This window comes from Anabrus simplex, chromosome 3 (assembly GCF_040414725.1).
Source record: "Anabrus simplex isolate iqAnaSimp1 chromosome 3, ASM4041472v1, whole genome shotgun sequence".
NCBI classification, from domain to species: Eukaryota; Metazoa; Arthropoda; class Insecta; order Orthoptera; family Tettigoniidae; genus Anabrus; species Anabrus simplex.
In genome coordinates, this window is record NC_090267.1 from 17,564,922 (window position 1) to 17,580,766 (window position 15,845).

Genomic DNA, 15,845 nt, shown 5'->3' on the forward strand with positions numbered 1-15,845 from the left:
ACGTTATCACGTTCGTTTCATTCATGACAATCTGAAATGTTTATTGTACTTGTTATGAATATTCAAACAATTGTGCTCATTGTGTTCCACGGTGTAGGGGGCAACGCGCCCGCCTGTCACCTGGTGGTCCCGGGCTCGGTTCCCGGCGGTTCAGGTTTATTCAATTATAATGATGTCAAAGTGAAATAGTATTACAAAATGCATTTTATCTACGTTCATTCTATAATATCAGTTCAGTATGGAAAGTTAGCATAATAATTTATTTATGGTACAAGAAAAATTATACGGGTGAAACTTATAATATTATAATGTAGGTAGCCTTGCACGAACAGTTGAATGTGTGATAACAGTTTACACTTTAGTTACCACTACCAGATGACAGCAGGAACTTAAAGCAATCTCCTACGAAACCGCTCTCACTTGGAAGACATGCGTACTATCTGAAGGTCACATTCTGTGTCTGTAAAGTGCTACTAGTGTGCAAGCTGCTACTAGTGACTGGTCCCCACTTCCCAGTTACTGTTTTCACTAGTATGTTTTTCTGTTGTCGTTACTCGATAACCTGTTATTTCTCGTCCTCGTTACATGTGTAACAGTGACAGACATGTAACTGGGACAAAGTAACTGCTACGTTATTTTTCAGCCATCTCTACTGTTCAAGCGTCAACCACTTCCTTCATCTCTAACTTAGTGGTGGTACTGGTAACAGGATGGCTGTCAGCTGTGTATTACTTCATACAGAAACCAAGGCGCTATCGTGGTTTAAACCATGCATGCACGTCGGGACATCTTTTTCATCTTAAAGTAGATGAACAACACCGCGAAGTTTATTAATCTGTTGCAAGAACTAATAGCAATACGCGCTTTTGTTTCGAACTGTACTCGTTTTATCTTGTTGATATTTTATTGTGTTCTTTAATGTGTATCTGACACAGCGCGATGCTTTGTAGTTTGTGCAGTTTAATTATGTCAGTTGTATTTTTAAAATTCTTTTCCGTTAAGAACTTCTGGTTTGTTTTATTTTACACTGTGACTGCCAAATTTAACAATTCGGTGCTATGTATAAACATGAGTATTTAGTATATACTCAACTTCTCTGAGCAAATACTCTACTTTGTAAGAATAAACTCACATTTCTAACAGTCTAAGAATATATTCTTAGATTGATTCTGTTTTGAGTAGTACTCAAGTATGTGTACCGGTATATAGTGATTTTTTTTCTTAAAAGCATGATATTTAAAATACATGTGAAAGTTTATTAGTAACATGGTGTCTCATGGAGGGACTGAACATGTAGGCTGTATTATACGAATTTTAAGGCGGTGTATAATTTTGCGAAACTGAACTTACTTCGACGAGGGGTACTGAAAAGAAGAGGTGCTTTTAAGAATACATGTAATTTGAAAGCTTTTAAGACTAGTAGGTTGCCCCTAGTTTTCAATGCAGAATATGAGACTTTGTATTCATCAAGGGGACTTTCTAAAAATTTTGTTGAAAGTTGTGTACCTCATTGTGGCTAAGGCTCCAGTGTGGATTAAATGTCTTCAAACTGGTACAAAAATTGATGTTACAGAACAAACCTGACAAAAAGGGATAATTTTCGAACAGCAGTAGCTGTTTTTTTTACTGCACTGATGTTAAGAAGAAATTTTAGTTTGGTAAGTTCGTAAACAAGAAATGCAATAAAAGTTTCTTTCCAGACCTTCGTGGTCACCCGGAATGCTGGGCAGATGTTTTGTTTGAAAAGTGTGGGCTATATAATTTACATAAATTACATATCGGTTTCACTACCATGTTCATATTTCTGGTATGAAATTGTATGTTCTTTGAATTAGGCCTAATTCCAAAGACTGGGGCATTTCTCTCCAAGAATGAATTAAAGAGTACATCCTACAAATTATGCTGAGTATATAAACAAGAAAGCCTAGCGGAAGTATTAACATGCATGTTCGGTCATGTCACTCTCATTTTTAAGATTGTTCAACATTTTTATTAACTTTCTTTTCTTCTTTTCTAGCCTATTTCAACCCACTGCTGGATATAGGCATCTTGCTTCCATCGTCTTCAGTCTTGAGCCACTTGGAAGCAGCGTGTTCCAGCTAACAGCTTTATGTCATTGAGCTATCTCTTCTGGGGTCTTCCAATGCCTCTCTTGTGTTTCCATAATCTCCTGTGAACAATCCTAGTGGTCCACTTTGCCATTTTAGACTTGCTACTCTCTCCAGGATGTCTGTTACATTCGTTCTTCTCCTGATATCCTCTGAACGGATCTTATTCCTAAGGCTGATCCCTAGCATCTGTCGCTCCATAGCTCATTATGTTTGCTGAAACTTGCGAGCACTTTGCTCTGTTAGAGTCATCGTTTCCAGACTGTAACTGGGAGCACGCATGTATTATAAACCTTGGTCTTCAGGTTGATTGAAATATCCTTGTTGGTCAGGATGAATTTTAGTTTTCAGAATGCTGTCTAACTCATACCTATTCTGCAAGAAATTTCTGCATGTTGGTTGCCTTTTCCAAGTTTTAATTTGTGTTCAAGATAGATGTACTCATCGACAGCTTCTATATATTGGTTTCCTATTTTAAGTTGTTGACTGTCTGGGTTTAGCATTTTCATTTTACTAATGTTCATATCTAAACCAATCTTAGCAGAGGCAGTTTTTAATTCTTGGATCATGCTTTCTACCTGGTCTAGATTTTCACTTATGAGCACATTGTCATGAGCAGAACGCAGGTGGTTCAAATATAATCTGTTGATTTTTATTCCTTTATTACCCCAATGAAGGGTTTTGAATTTATCTTCCAAGGCAAGGGTATACAGCTTTCGAGAGGTTGTGTCACCTTGTCAAACTCCTTTGTCAACTGGGATTTTATTGGTGACGAGGTCTTCATCCAATCTAACTACCATTGTTGCTTGAGCATAAATGTTTTCCAGGAGCTTTATATACCTTGAGTTTATCATGGCATTTTGAAGTGCCTTCATGATTGCAAAAATCTCCACTGAGTCAAAAGCTTTTTTATAAGCAATGAAGGCCAGATGATTCTTGGCTTGTAATTTGGTGCACATAGATCCAATACCTCAGACCTGTATCCAAATTTGTGAATACAACAGAATATTCTCATGAAATAATTGAGCATGTAATTTATGGAATATTAGCCATTTATATGAGCAGAATGCAAGTTCATTTGCATTGAAATAGCACAATAATAGCAACTCAGCAGTTGGGGTTATTTTTCCTGAAGACTGTACACAACATGAGTGTGTACTGTATGTCAAGTGACAGGTGAGGTACTGGTTTTCTGTTTCTGATCCCAGCGTGGCAGGTTCGATCCTAGCTCAGTCGGATGGTATTTGAAGGTGCTCAGATACATCGGCCTCGTGTTGTTAGATTTACTGGCACATAAAAGAACTCCTGCAGGACTAATTTATGGTATGTTGGCTCTTCAAAACTGTATAAGTAGTTATTGGGATGTAAAGCCAATAACGTTACTATTGATCCATTTGGTGGAGTGCCTGAGCATCTACTAGGTTATGTGACAATCTTTTCATTCTTACCTGATTACATACTAGTTTGACTGAGAACATACTCCTACTAAGAGCTCATGCTCAGCAGTACCAACTTTGGGGAAGAACTCTAAATTTCATTCATATCAACCGTTGGCGATAAAGTTTGGGTCTCAGTTTTTTTACTTTTTTTTAGTCTTCTACTTTCTAGCAACATGATAGAGAACATTGTTCGGTAGTGTACCTGGTCAGAAATAAAGTACAGTAACTGTTATTTTTCAGTTTATTGTTTTCTTATTAAGGAAGTCAAATGTTTCAGTGTTCACACTACAGTAGTATATGTACCTGAAATATTATCTACGGATTATTCATAACCTGATTTCTATTTATTCTTTTTTATTTACCTCAAAATCCCAAATAGTTTGTATTGCTGACTAGGACAATATATATCTGTGTACATTATCATTTAAGCAATTGAGACCATATGCAAATACTGTAATGCATTTGCGGGGTAAATAAATGCGTACAGAACCTGGTAACATTCTATTTCTGAAATATATTAACTACTTAGTAGTCTACTGTTTGTCACACACAGTCATGCTGAGTTCACAACTTACACTCGTACTACATGTTACACAATTGGAAATATAGTTCCACGTTCCTCCCTTGGTAACTTGTGATACAATGAATACAAGATGATTATTAGCCAGCAAACATTAAGTATTCTTTTGGGTTATCATCATTATTGTTAATGTTGTAGGTCTATTTTGGCAACGACGACAATGATGGTGACAATAATAGTAGTGGTAATAATAATCTGACAGTATACTTTAAAAGGTGAGTACTTAGAGTATGATTATACAACAAATATTTTACCAATTATTGTGCATCATATAAGCCGCCTCCGCAGTCTGTGGAGGCCCTGGGATCCTACCGGCCAGGGTAGGGATTTTTACTTGTAACTTATCTTAGTTTTCGTGATACTGGTGAAATATATGCAAATTACATACCGTACGGGCGTCATTTTTATGGTTTATTCGTGAAATGTCTTTTGTGAGACTAATATTATTGAGTGTTCATTGTTGTACTGTATAGCCATCAACATGTGTAGGAGACAACATTGGCATTGTTTATTAAGGCTTCTTTCACAGGGTTTATTTTTAATGGTCTCATCTATAATTTGAAACATTTTAGTGGCTTTACCCATATTAGATTTGTTTTCATCTTTTATGTGCAATTCGTAATGATTTACCATCGATATTTGTTTATCATTTTCCTGATCACGACAAATAGAGAGGTGAAATGAAATGCCCGTGGTATACTGTACCGATACTTTCTGACCTGACACGTTTTATTTTATTTCAACTACATCATTACACTCGTTGTCTTCGTTAACGATACCGTATTTCATTCTACAATACTTTTAAAAATCCCAATGAGAAAATGAGCAGAAACGTGTACAGTATTTCATGTCATTTTCCAGGCTTCAACATGCTAACGGCCCCACAACGAGAGTCAAGTTAGCTTGGAGTTGTGAAGCTTCATGCGAAGCGACTGCGTGGCGTCGCAGTGCGCATCAGGTTAACTTGGAGTCGCGAGGCTTCATGCGAACCGAGTCTGGTGCTCGGAGTCGATGGCGTCGACACACTCGATTCCAGGCTTCAGTCGCGTCGATCCCTATGGACAGGTTAGATTGCGACGCGATACGCGTGAACTCATGTGAGGTGACAGTAGTGCATTTCCGCCTTTATCCTCACACCACATGGCATTCAAATCTAGTTGGTAAATGTTGCATTTACTATGGAAGAGAGTTCAGCACAGTGTAGGCCATCGACACCAACAAGTTTCAAACCTTCCTGGAAGAAGAGTACCGGTATTTAATAGTTCAAGAAAGTAACACAGCAAAAGGTTTAATTTGTAATAAAATATTGAATTACATTAACATTAGAAGAATATAAAGAGGTTTTAAGGTCACTTATGATGATTTTGAGAGTTGGTTTCACAATATTCAGGCATTAGAAAATGATCTGCAGGTGTTTGCTACGCCATTCTCACTAGATGTGCAAACTGTTAAACCAGAACTACAGCCAGAACTGATTGACTTACAGTGCAATACTTAAATGAAAGATAGGTTTGCAAACACAAACACTTTGACTGAATTTTATGTTCATTTTCCACGGGAAAGATTTCCTAGATTGTACACATTTAATGCTCATATTGTAAGTATATTAGGATCAACTTATTTATGTGATCAGATGCTTTCATTAATGAAGTTTCGAAATTTTTATTTTTTTTTGCTATTTGCTTTATGTCGCACTGACGCAAATAGGTATTATGGTGATGATGGGAGAGGTAAGGGCTAGGAATGGTGTGAAAATGGGAAACCACGGAAAACCATATTCAGGGCTGCCGACAGTGGAGTTCGAACCGAATATCTCATGGATGCAAGCTCACAGCTGCGCGTCCCTAACTGCACGGCCAAATAGCCCCTTTTTTTAAAATCTAGCCACAGAAGATGGCTCACCGATGAAAACTCGAAATGTGTTTTGCTATTTGCCAATACGCAAATGATAGTACCAAACATTGATACAATACTATCTAAACGAGCCCAAAGGTCCCTTGAAGGAGGAGTACACCAGTGATATGTTTCAGTTTGCGTGTTTTATTTGTTGTCATAGTCATAAATGTGATACAAATATTGAAATATATGTTAATGAGAGCGCTAAGAATGTGTACAAATCACATAAATTGTATTTTCTTTTGGTAAATTTACGTTATCCAAAGCTTCAATTAATTGCGAAAATATTCAGGAAATATTGCACACTGCCTTTCTTGCCCTGTTATACTCTGTTATCTGTGCCCTGATCGTCTCACATGCTCCATATTTTGATTATTATTATGATTATTATTATTATAGCTGTTGTTCATATGGTAACATTTCCAAGTGACAACTACAGTACGGCCATGGCATGCAACCCATCTGTCCGCTGTTCTCTTGTCACATGACAAACAGCTGTCCCGAGCGGAGCAAGGAACATCGGCTCCCTAGAGCAATTACATGATGATGTCTGCTCTAAGGCATCATTCGCAGAATTCAAAACATGTAGATTTCATTACCAGTTGAGGGAAAATAAAGCTACTAAAGAATTAGGAAATCCATCCAACATGAAACTCCCTTTGAGAGGTTTTCTGCTAAGTACTCCTGACATGTTTGACCAGTGGGTTGTTTTACTTGCCAGGACATGCGCAGACCAATGAAAAAAGTGCACTTCAGTTGGTTGGTAGTGTTGCTCAAGGAAGTGCTAACAACTAGAGAGGATTGCCCTTCCAGCACAGTGGAGTGTTGCCTTGCGATGGTATCAGATAGGAAAGTACTGAAGTTATATCATGAATTCCTTAAAATATTTTTTCTCTCATCGAGTGTATGCATTCGTATTAAAACATTAAAAAATATATTGAGTGTGTCCTATTAAGATGGCGGACCTTCTTTTCAGTGATGTCTTAGTAGAAATAACTTCTAAGTTTTTCTATCCATCTATCACAAGATGTGTACATATAAAACACCTGTAATATGGCTATGCTTCAGACTAATGTCCTATTATATATTGATGGACTCGAAATGGTCCATAAGCCCATAAAATCATCCGTTGACCTCCTAACTCTTCCATCTCTCATGCAGATTGTGCAAATCAGCTACCTGCGTGCACAAAGTTGAAAAGTGTTGGTAGCAGTCATTTATAAATTAGTATATGGAGTGTTGCAGTATCAGGAAGTGAAAGGTTTGGTTTTCTCCCTGAGGACGGAAGTGAAATGTGGCTAATAACTGCCAGACTCATAAACAGTATTGAATCCTTTGGAATGTGGTGTTACCTAGAGTTGTTGATGGTTGAATTAGTGGATCATATCAGAAATAAAGATATAGTTAAAGAAGTTGAATAGAAGATAAACTTTTGGGATATTTTGATTGTAAGGAAATAATGGAACTTATTTTGAGACAGTTATAACTTATTCAGGTAGTTCTGAAGGGAAGTGTAGATGATAAGTAGATGTGGAAATTGTACACACGAATAGGTTAGAACTGAAACGTATTTGAACAAGGAGCAAGCACCATCTAGCTGCTCTACAGTTATGCTGGTGAGTTGCATACATCTTAGGGGTTGTGATATTTATGCTAATCTCACCGCAGAACCATTGTGCGACTAGATGACACTTGCGGCTTGGTTAAATATGTTTGAATTCCAACTTACTCTTGCCTATAATTCCCATCTCCAATGATAAGAGTAGTAGGGTGATGGCAGGAAAAATAACAAACAGATTATTGTATAGGTCGAAATGAAGACTTTTTACTGGATAGGGTGTTTTGGAGATCTGCATCAAACTGATATCTAGATCCACATACTGCAATTTGATCCTGAAAACCCCACATGGGATTTTTGTACTTAGTAATCATATCACACAAGTTTGACTTCCATGGAGAACTGGAGATCCTGTGGCTATGATTAACAGTTTCTGATCACATAAGTCCACAAGCTTGTCTATGGCATGGTGACCTGACATTGTTCTGGCTTGTGTTTCAGTGAGACTAACTTAATCCCAGGACCTTCTAGATACTTCCTGTGCTTTGCGAAATGGACCTGAATATAGAAATCAAAGGGGAACTAGTTGGGCTTGAAGAAACAGCGAATTCTTCACTTGTGAGTATCGTTCCAGATCACTTGAGAATGATTAGAATTTGAACATTAATACATTAAGGTCTTCCTCACTTTTATACATTTTAATCCTAATTATTGCTAATTTTGAATTTTAAAATTAAATACTAGTTCTGAATTGTTATTTCAGTGTATTTGAGTTCTTAGCTGTCAGTGTTAGTAATTCTCTTGCTATATGTGCTGAGAGCTACTAGACAGACCCTATTTTTATATTATGATTTATGCCAGAATGCAGCATAAAACAAAACAGTTTCTTACCCTCTAGTTTCTACTTCATATCTGTAAAAATGTAATACAATAATTGATAGGTCCCTTACCACCAAAACAGTGGACTGAAGTTATTAGGTTTTCGTTTTGTTAAAAAGTTCAATGTTTAAGCTCAACTAATAAAATATGGATTATATTGAGTTTATTTGGAAGCCAGTAATAATTGTACAATATATAAACATAATAAATATTATGTGTTGTTTGTTAGGTCTGTTCAGTTGTTATAAATCACATTTTTCAGTCTATGTTCACGTCGTCCGCCATTACATGTACACTGCCATTGAGTTGACATAGCTCTGAATATGAATATCAATATGACCAGTAGAGCTGTAGTTTGCTGCCATCTATATTTGTGTCAAGATCTATATGAAATAAATCTTCTACTGCAGTGCCAATGGAGGATATAGTACATTCATTTCATAGTAAATACAATGAAAACCAGAGAATATACACCGCATGGGGGTCATTCTCAGCAAGAAATGACATACTGCCTATGGTCTTCGACCAAAATGTGTTAAAAGTAGAATAAGTTCGGCTGGTTACCGTCGGTATAGTATGTCTCGAAATATACTGTACATTCTGATGAAGATTGTGTTTGCATGAAGTGTTTTGGAGGGGAAATTATATATTTATCATTTTTCTTTGCTCTGTCTGTTGACACATGCAACACAGTTTGTTGTATTCTTCTGAATATGGGCTTGAAGAAAGAGAGAGGAAAATGTCCATCTGAGTAAGTCAGATAGCAATGACTGGCTTGAGATCTCTTATTGGTGACTGGTAGTGTTCAAAGGTGCTGAAATATGCTGCTGTTCGTGGTGCTTAGAACTGCTATGGCATTTCATGGCTGATGTCTCATCATCATTCCCGTAGGCTTTGTAAAGGTTGTAAATGCAGGCTGATAGCGAAGGGGAAATGAAGAGTATTAATACTTGGCTGTCAGACTGGGCAGTGAAAGTAATTCCTCTTCTCTATTGAAGTTATTTGTGTCTTTTTGAATTTTATGGCATGTATAGTTGTTCTGTGGTGGAATTGCTAGTTACTGTCTAGCAACTGGATGTCATCAAAAAGTACGGGATATCTACAGTATGTGTTTGTCAGTGGCTGATGTAAACAGCTGCTGGAGATGTTTGTGTCTAATGTGTTCTGTCCATCTTGTAGCTATGGCCTGCCCCATCATTCCGATATAGACTCATCCACGGCCCCTAAATATTATGCATAGTCCTTGTCAGAGCTGGAGGCCATCCTTCACTGGTTGGATGAGGTCACATACCTTCAGTAAAGAGCTAAATGTGGTGTGTATGTCGTGCTTCTTAAGAAAGTGCATTGCAATCTGTGTAGTTCTGGTTTAATTACCTCCAGTTTGTCACACAATTTCTTTGCTCAGTTGACAACGGCAGTTGTTTTGCACTTCTGTGTTGGGTGATGGTGCAAGTCTGCATGTAGGTACCGGTTGGTACGGGGTGGGCATGCTACAGACTATGCGCCTTATTGTCGTATCCGCCTACAGGTACAGGGAGTGGATATTAGCATTTCTGCCCAGTTTGTGTACGTAATTTATACTCTTCAGGTGTGCAGCAAACTCCTGTAGCTTTTCCAGTTGTGCAGCCATTCTGCAAAGCGTCCATCCATGTACCTAAGCCAGCACGTACAGTAGATCTGTATAAAGCTGTGTTGAATTCTCTCTGAACACTTTGACACGCATGGGAGACTCCTAGCACTCTCCAGGGCTTTCTGACTGCAAGAATACAATGCTCCTTCACGAATGCAGTTTTTCTCCTTCCACTGCTATCTTTGGTTTACCCTTCTTTTTTCTCATCTTGTCCATACTCTTTCCCAAAATTTTGTTTGCAGATGATTATAAAATCTTCAAGCAAATTGATTGTCTCTCAGATTCAATTTATTTGCAAAATGCACTTGACCTTCAAGTGTTCCGCCATTATGTTCACGCTTTGTAAATATTCTGTGTTTCATGGATCTTGCCTGCTGAACCAATGAATTTCAATCGTTGATAATCAGAAAAACTTGGGAGTATATTTTGGTAGTAAATTATTGTTTGTTTCTCCACATGTACCGAGTCACCTTACATGCTACATCACTCCTTGATTTGTTCTACAAATTTTTCGACATCACAGGTATAAATGCCCTCAGAGCATACTACATTTCCTGTGTTGTACCGGTAGGCGAATGTGCTTACTCCGTCTGGTCACTTCTTCTTCAGATCTCAGCCACATTGACCATGTACCCTCTGTCTTCTGCGTAACAGTCAGATGCATGGTCCTTGTCTGTTACAATTGCAACTTGAGATCTAATTGAATGCTTGGAAAATTAAACTCCAGAACTTTTTCAGCTTGAAGGAATGTAGTTGGCCTAAAGCTACTATACTAAGCAGCTAAGGGTTCATTTGGTCACCTGAACTAGTTTCTTCCTCCCTCTACATGTCCCATCCCCTAGTACCTAGTACTCCCACCTTTCTCTTTCCCAAAGGTAAAACTTACAGAATGTGTCACAGTTAACATACTCACTATCACTACATCGTACCTCACCGTACTTTTTCTTTTTTGATGTATGTTGTCATTCTTAGCCGTCGACAGCAGCTTAAACTCGGTTCTGAGCAATTAACTTGTTCCAGTAAATTGACTTCTGTTTGTGGATATACTTTCTATAGTTGAACAGACCAATTCTAGCATGAAATAAGCATCCACACAGATTGCACAGAATTGCTGGTGGAGGGCACGGTTGTGGTGCACGGAGTTTTCGTGCTTCCCTCCTGGCCTTGTCACATCTGTGCTGTTCCGCTTCAAACAGATTGACAGCAGCAGGGATGGTTTGGTGCCAAATTGTATGATCTTTAGCAAGCGTGCCCCAGGTGTGTGGGTTGCGACCTGTCATCCTTATAGTGTGCTTAAGCTGGTCCTTGTAGTGACTCATGGGAGCTCAATGAGGTCTGGTGCCAGAACAAAGTTCACCATACAGGATTTGGCGTGGAAGTCAGATATCACTCATCCGACGGACATGGCCAATCCGTCTAAGCTGATGACCAATGATGGATGATTCTATGCTCTTGGCATATGCTTTCTCAAGAATGGAAATGTTGGTGACATGGTTTTCCCTTTCGATCGTAAGGATGGATTGAAGATTTTGTTGTTGGAAACGCTCAATCTTTTTCTAGTCATGTCGGTAAAGCATTCAAGTTTCACAAACATACATCAATGTTGTGATGACAACAGTGTGATGCACCGTGTGTTTCGTCTCCACGGCCAGGTCTTTATTCGTGAACACTCGGTGTGATAGTTGTCCAAATGCTGCATGGGCAGCACCAGTTCTCTTCTCCACATCTTGCTCACAGTTAGGATACTACCCAAGTACAAAAAGTTGTCTACCTACTCCAGTGGAGTATCTGAGGTGGTGATGTTGAAATGTGGAAGTGTTGTGTCTGATAAAGTTTGTGCCAGGACGTTGGTCTTGTGAACATTAATGGTGAGACCAAAACGATCATATGCACTGTTGTAGCAGTTAACTGACAGTTGCGATTCCTCTGGTGTGAGTGTAGGTGATGCAGCATCATGTGCATACAGCATTTTGGTTACCTTTGTAACCTGGGCGAGCCTCCGGGAGCGAAGTCTGGCTGGGTTGAAATGCCCTTCTTTGATACGATATCTAACCTCCCACAACTGGGTTGTTCGTAGAAGTTTCATGTAGCATGGCAGCCAGATATAATGCAAATAGTGTTGGAGCAAGCACACACACCCCTGTTTCAGTCCATGTGTAATAGGAAATTCATTCGAGGTGCTGTTCTGATAGAAAATCTTGCCGGCCATGCCATCGTGGAAGGCCTGAACCGGATTAACAAAACCCTGAGGACAGCCAAAGAGATTCAGTACCGCCCACGTAGGAGGTCTTGGAAAAGTCAAATGCCTTTTCCAGGTCATAAAAGACTAAGAAGGGAGGACTCTGTTGCTGTCTGCATTTTTCCTGAAGTTGCCTTGCACAGATGATCAGATCAGTTGTGTCTCTGGAAGTTCAAAACCCACAATGGGACACTGGGAGGACTCTTTCAGAGGTAACCTGGAGGCGGAAAAGCAGGATTCAAGTGAGAATTTTACCTACAGTAGATAACAGTGATATATTGCAATAGTTACCACAAACCTGCACTCACCTTTCTCAAAGATTGTGATGATAGTGGCATTTTTTAGTTCACGGGGTACCTCTTCCCAAATTTTGAGGATGAGTGTGAAAATCATCGTTTTGAGTGATTGACTACCAGTTTGAATTAACTCCAGAGGGATGTTATTTGGGCTAGGCAGCTTTCTGGGTTTCAGACAATTGAGAGCTGCACTGAATTCTTGGAAAGTTGGTGGAACTGCCATCCATGGTTGTTTGGGCTGTTGAGGCACATCACAAAGAAAGTCTTCATCAGCAGTGGAAGGATGATTTAGAAGAGTGGAGAAATGGTCCTTCCAATGCTCCAGGATTTCATGGCTGTTAGTAAGAGTGGTAGAGTTGTCAGCAATTTTCAGTGTACCTGTTGAAGAGCGAGATGGACCATACAGCTCCTGCATAAAAGTTTCTCAGGTCCTGAGCATGAGATAGTTTCTGAAGTTCCTGAGCTTCCTGTTGTCACCAGGTATTCTTAATTTCTCTTACTTTTGCCTGACATGGTCTTTCGTGTTCTAGAAAATGTGCTTTCTTCATGTTGGAGGATGGATCTTGAAGATGGGATAGATAGGCTTCCCTTTTGGCATTGATGAGAAACAAAATGTCCTCACTGTTGTCGTCAAACCAGTCTTGCCACAGGGCTGATGACCTTAGATGTTAGGCCGCTTGAAACAACAAGCATCAGTTTTGTCACTTCTGCTTTACAAAACCAATGGTTTCCTCGGTTGAGTTCATGATTTTCTGCAAAGTGGCCCATTATTGCTGAATGTCACTTGTGCTAACTGGGTTAACTGTTAGCTGTACATTGATCATATTCTGAAATTTAGTGGCAAAGGATTCATCCTGAAATTTAAACGTGTTAAACGTTCGTCTGGTCGAGATTTGGAGGTGCCTAGTGGTTTAGGGTATGAGGAGATCCTTAGTTGACAAATAAGGAGTTTGTGATCAGTCCTACAATCATCAATATTTCTTACTGTTCTGGTAATAGGTACGTTCTTATCACAATGCCGTGTAATGACATAATCAAGAATATGCCAATGCTTGGATCGAGGTTGAATCCACGTGGTCTTGAAGTGGTTAGGCAGTCGAAACTGAGTGTTGTTTTTGAAGAGTTCATGTTCTGCACATAGACTGAAAAGCGATAGGCCATTTGCTTTACAGTTGCCGACCTGTTGCTTACCCATCACATTTTTCCATAGCTGATTATCTTTCCCAACTCTGGCATTGAAATCACCAAGGAGTAAGGGCTTATCTGCAGAAGGTAGATTGATGATGATTATACTCAGCTGATTGTACAGCTCATCCTTTCCATCATCATCAGCATTTAGGGTTGAAGCATAGGTGGATACGAGTGTCAAAAAGGTACCTCCTGAGAGTGAAATACAGAGAGTTGTCTTTCGCTCATTGCAGTGGAAGTAAGTTGGTGATCAATAACTAGTTTAGTCTTCACAGCGAATCCCACACCACGGATGCAAGTTATTATTTAATTGTATTGCACTGGAACTCCTTAAACTGATTGAGATACTAGTTGCAATGAAAAAATATTATTTGAATTAACTGAAAAAGATGTCAGTTTATGGAATTCTATTACTTAACTTTACATTCTTCCTTGACGAACAGCATAATGTAGAATGGCTTAAAAAAGGAACCATATAGCATCTTGCGAAGTGTGGTTGAAATTGTCATAGTAGCATCTGATAGTCATAGGCGACGATCTTGTGGATAGTGAAAGAAAAAGCCTCACTCTCAGCGTAGAGAAATGAGAGGTTAGGATCAATCAGGTTGCTGCATGTAGACCAAGAAGCTGTTGGCGCGGTCTTGAAGGTAGATTACAGCCATTGTTTAAAGTGCTAGCAGCTGGACGGCATGTAGAGTTACAGTCAAAGTTGATCTGAAATTGGCGAGTGTATAGGCCTGACCCGTTCTGTGTGTTAGCTATGAGTACTGTACAGTTCTATCATGGCTGGCTTCTTGAAGAGCAGAGTTGAATTAGTACAGCCAGCATGATGTCTGCTGAGTAACACACGACCAGTGTGTCGTGGACATAGGCGAGAGAGGAAGCAAAAAGCGATGACCCGTATGTTGTGGCTGAATGACACAGGAAGAGAGTGAAGTGCTGTATTTATACCCAGTAGGGTGGGTGGAGCTATGACAAGAAACTTAGATTGTGCGGATTAGAGAAAGCAAGTACTAATAGAAAGTTATACAGAAATATACTGAAATATGATAAGTTACTGTGGTTGTTAGAAATTGGTAAAGAATAAGCTAGAAAGTGCAAATATACAAAATTACGACTGAATGACGTAATAAGAAATGTCACATTGCACAAGTCCATTGACTAATGAAATTTGAATTATGGAAATCTTGAGACCAAAACAATTTTCAAGCAAATAAGGCGATCAGTTTGTTAAATGGTGGAGTGAAATGCAGCTGCAAGACCAATATAGGCAAAATAATATGCAAATTAAGAAATAATAAGACTGTAGCAATCAAAAACGTCATTTGGAAAGGTACTGAGACATTAACTGAATCTAAAAAAGGGAATAGTAAACAAGGTAATATTTAACAATAACTAGGAACTTTAACATATCCGTGCACTGTGACCTTAGGCTCACAGTTCCTTTACAATGTAAGAGAGTTGGGATTGAAGTGATAGAGGATATACCATAGATATTGGTCGTAAGACTGTACCAAATTTTGTGTTAACCTTTACAACTCGTACCCTTTTATTCCACCCAAAGTGACAATGAACAACTCTACCGAGTTGCAATACAGAAGGAGGAATTGCATCCTTAAGTGGGTCCAAGTCACCCACCTTAGTATTGGGAGTGGCACGTTGACACTTTGCCTTAGTTTGAAGTTGACCAAGGTACTCCAGCTTCCAGCGATGCCAACACAGACTGGGGGACGTTTCCTCCTTCTTCCAAAATATGGGAAGTGATGAAGTGCAGTCAAGTAAGGGTAGAGGAGAAGATAGACTACCTCCGATCAAAACATGTACCAGAGACAAAGGAAGAAGATCAGACGATCATAAGAAGGGGGAGTTAGTGGCCTAGAATTCATAATTTCCTCAATTTGAATTAATATACTGCTACATTCTTCACAAGGGTCCAACTCGTTGGCTGAATGGTCAGCGTACTGGCCTTCGGTTCAGAGGGTCCCGGGTTCGATTCCCGGCTGGGTCGGGGATTTTAACCTTCATTGGTTAA

The 15,845-nt window shown here is 39.1% G+C and overlaps 1 protein-coding gene across 1 annotated transcript in view; it reads left to right on the plus strand.

Moving 5' to 3' along the window:
* Positions 1–1,617: 1,617 nt before the first annotated feature.
* The window catches only part of LOC137498989 (zinc finger protein 271-like), an 86,449-nt gene continuing 72,221 nt past the window's right edge, over positions 1,618–15,845 (plus strand). Inside the window, exon 1 of the mRNA XM_068226972.1 lies at positions 1,618–1,658. The gene's annotated coding sequence lies outside the window, so the exon portion shown is untranslated. The remainder of the gene's footprint in view (positions 1,659–15,845) is intronic.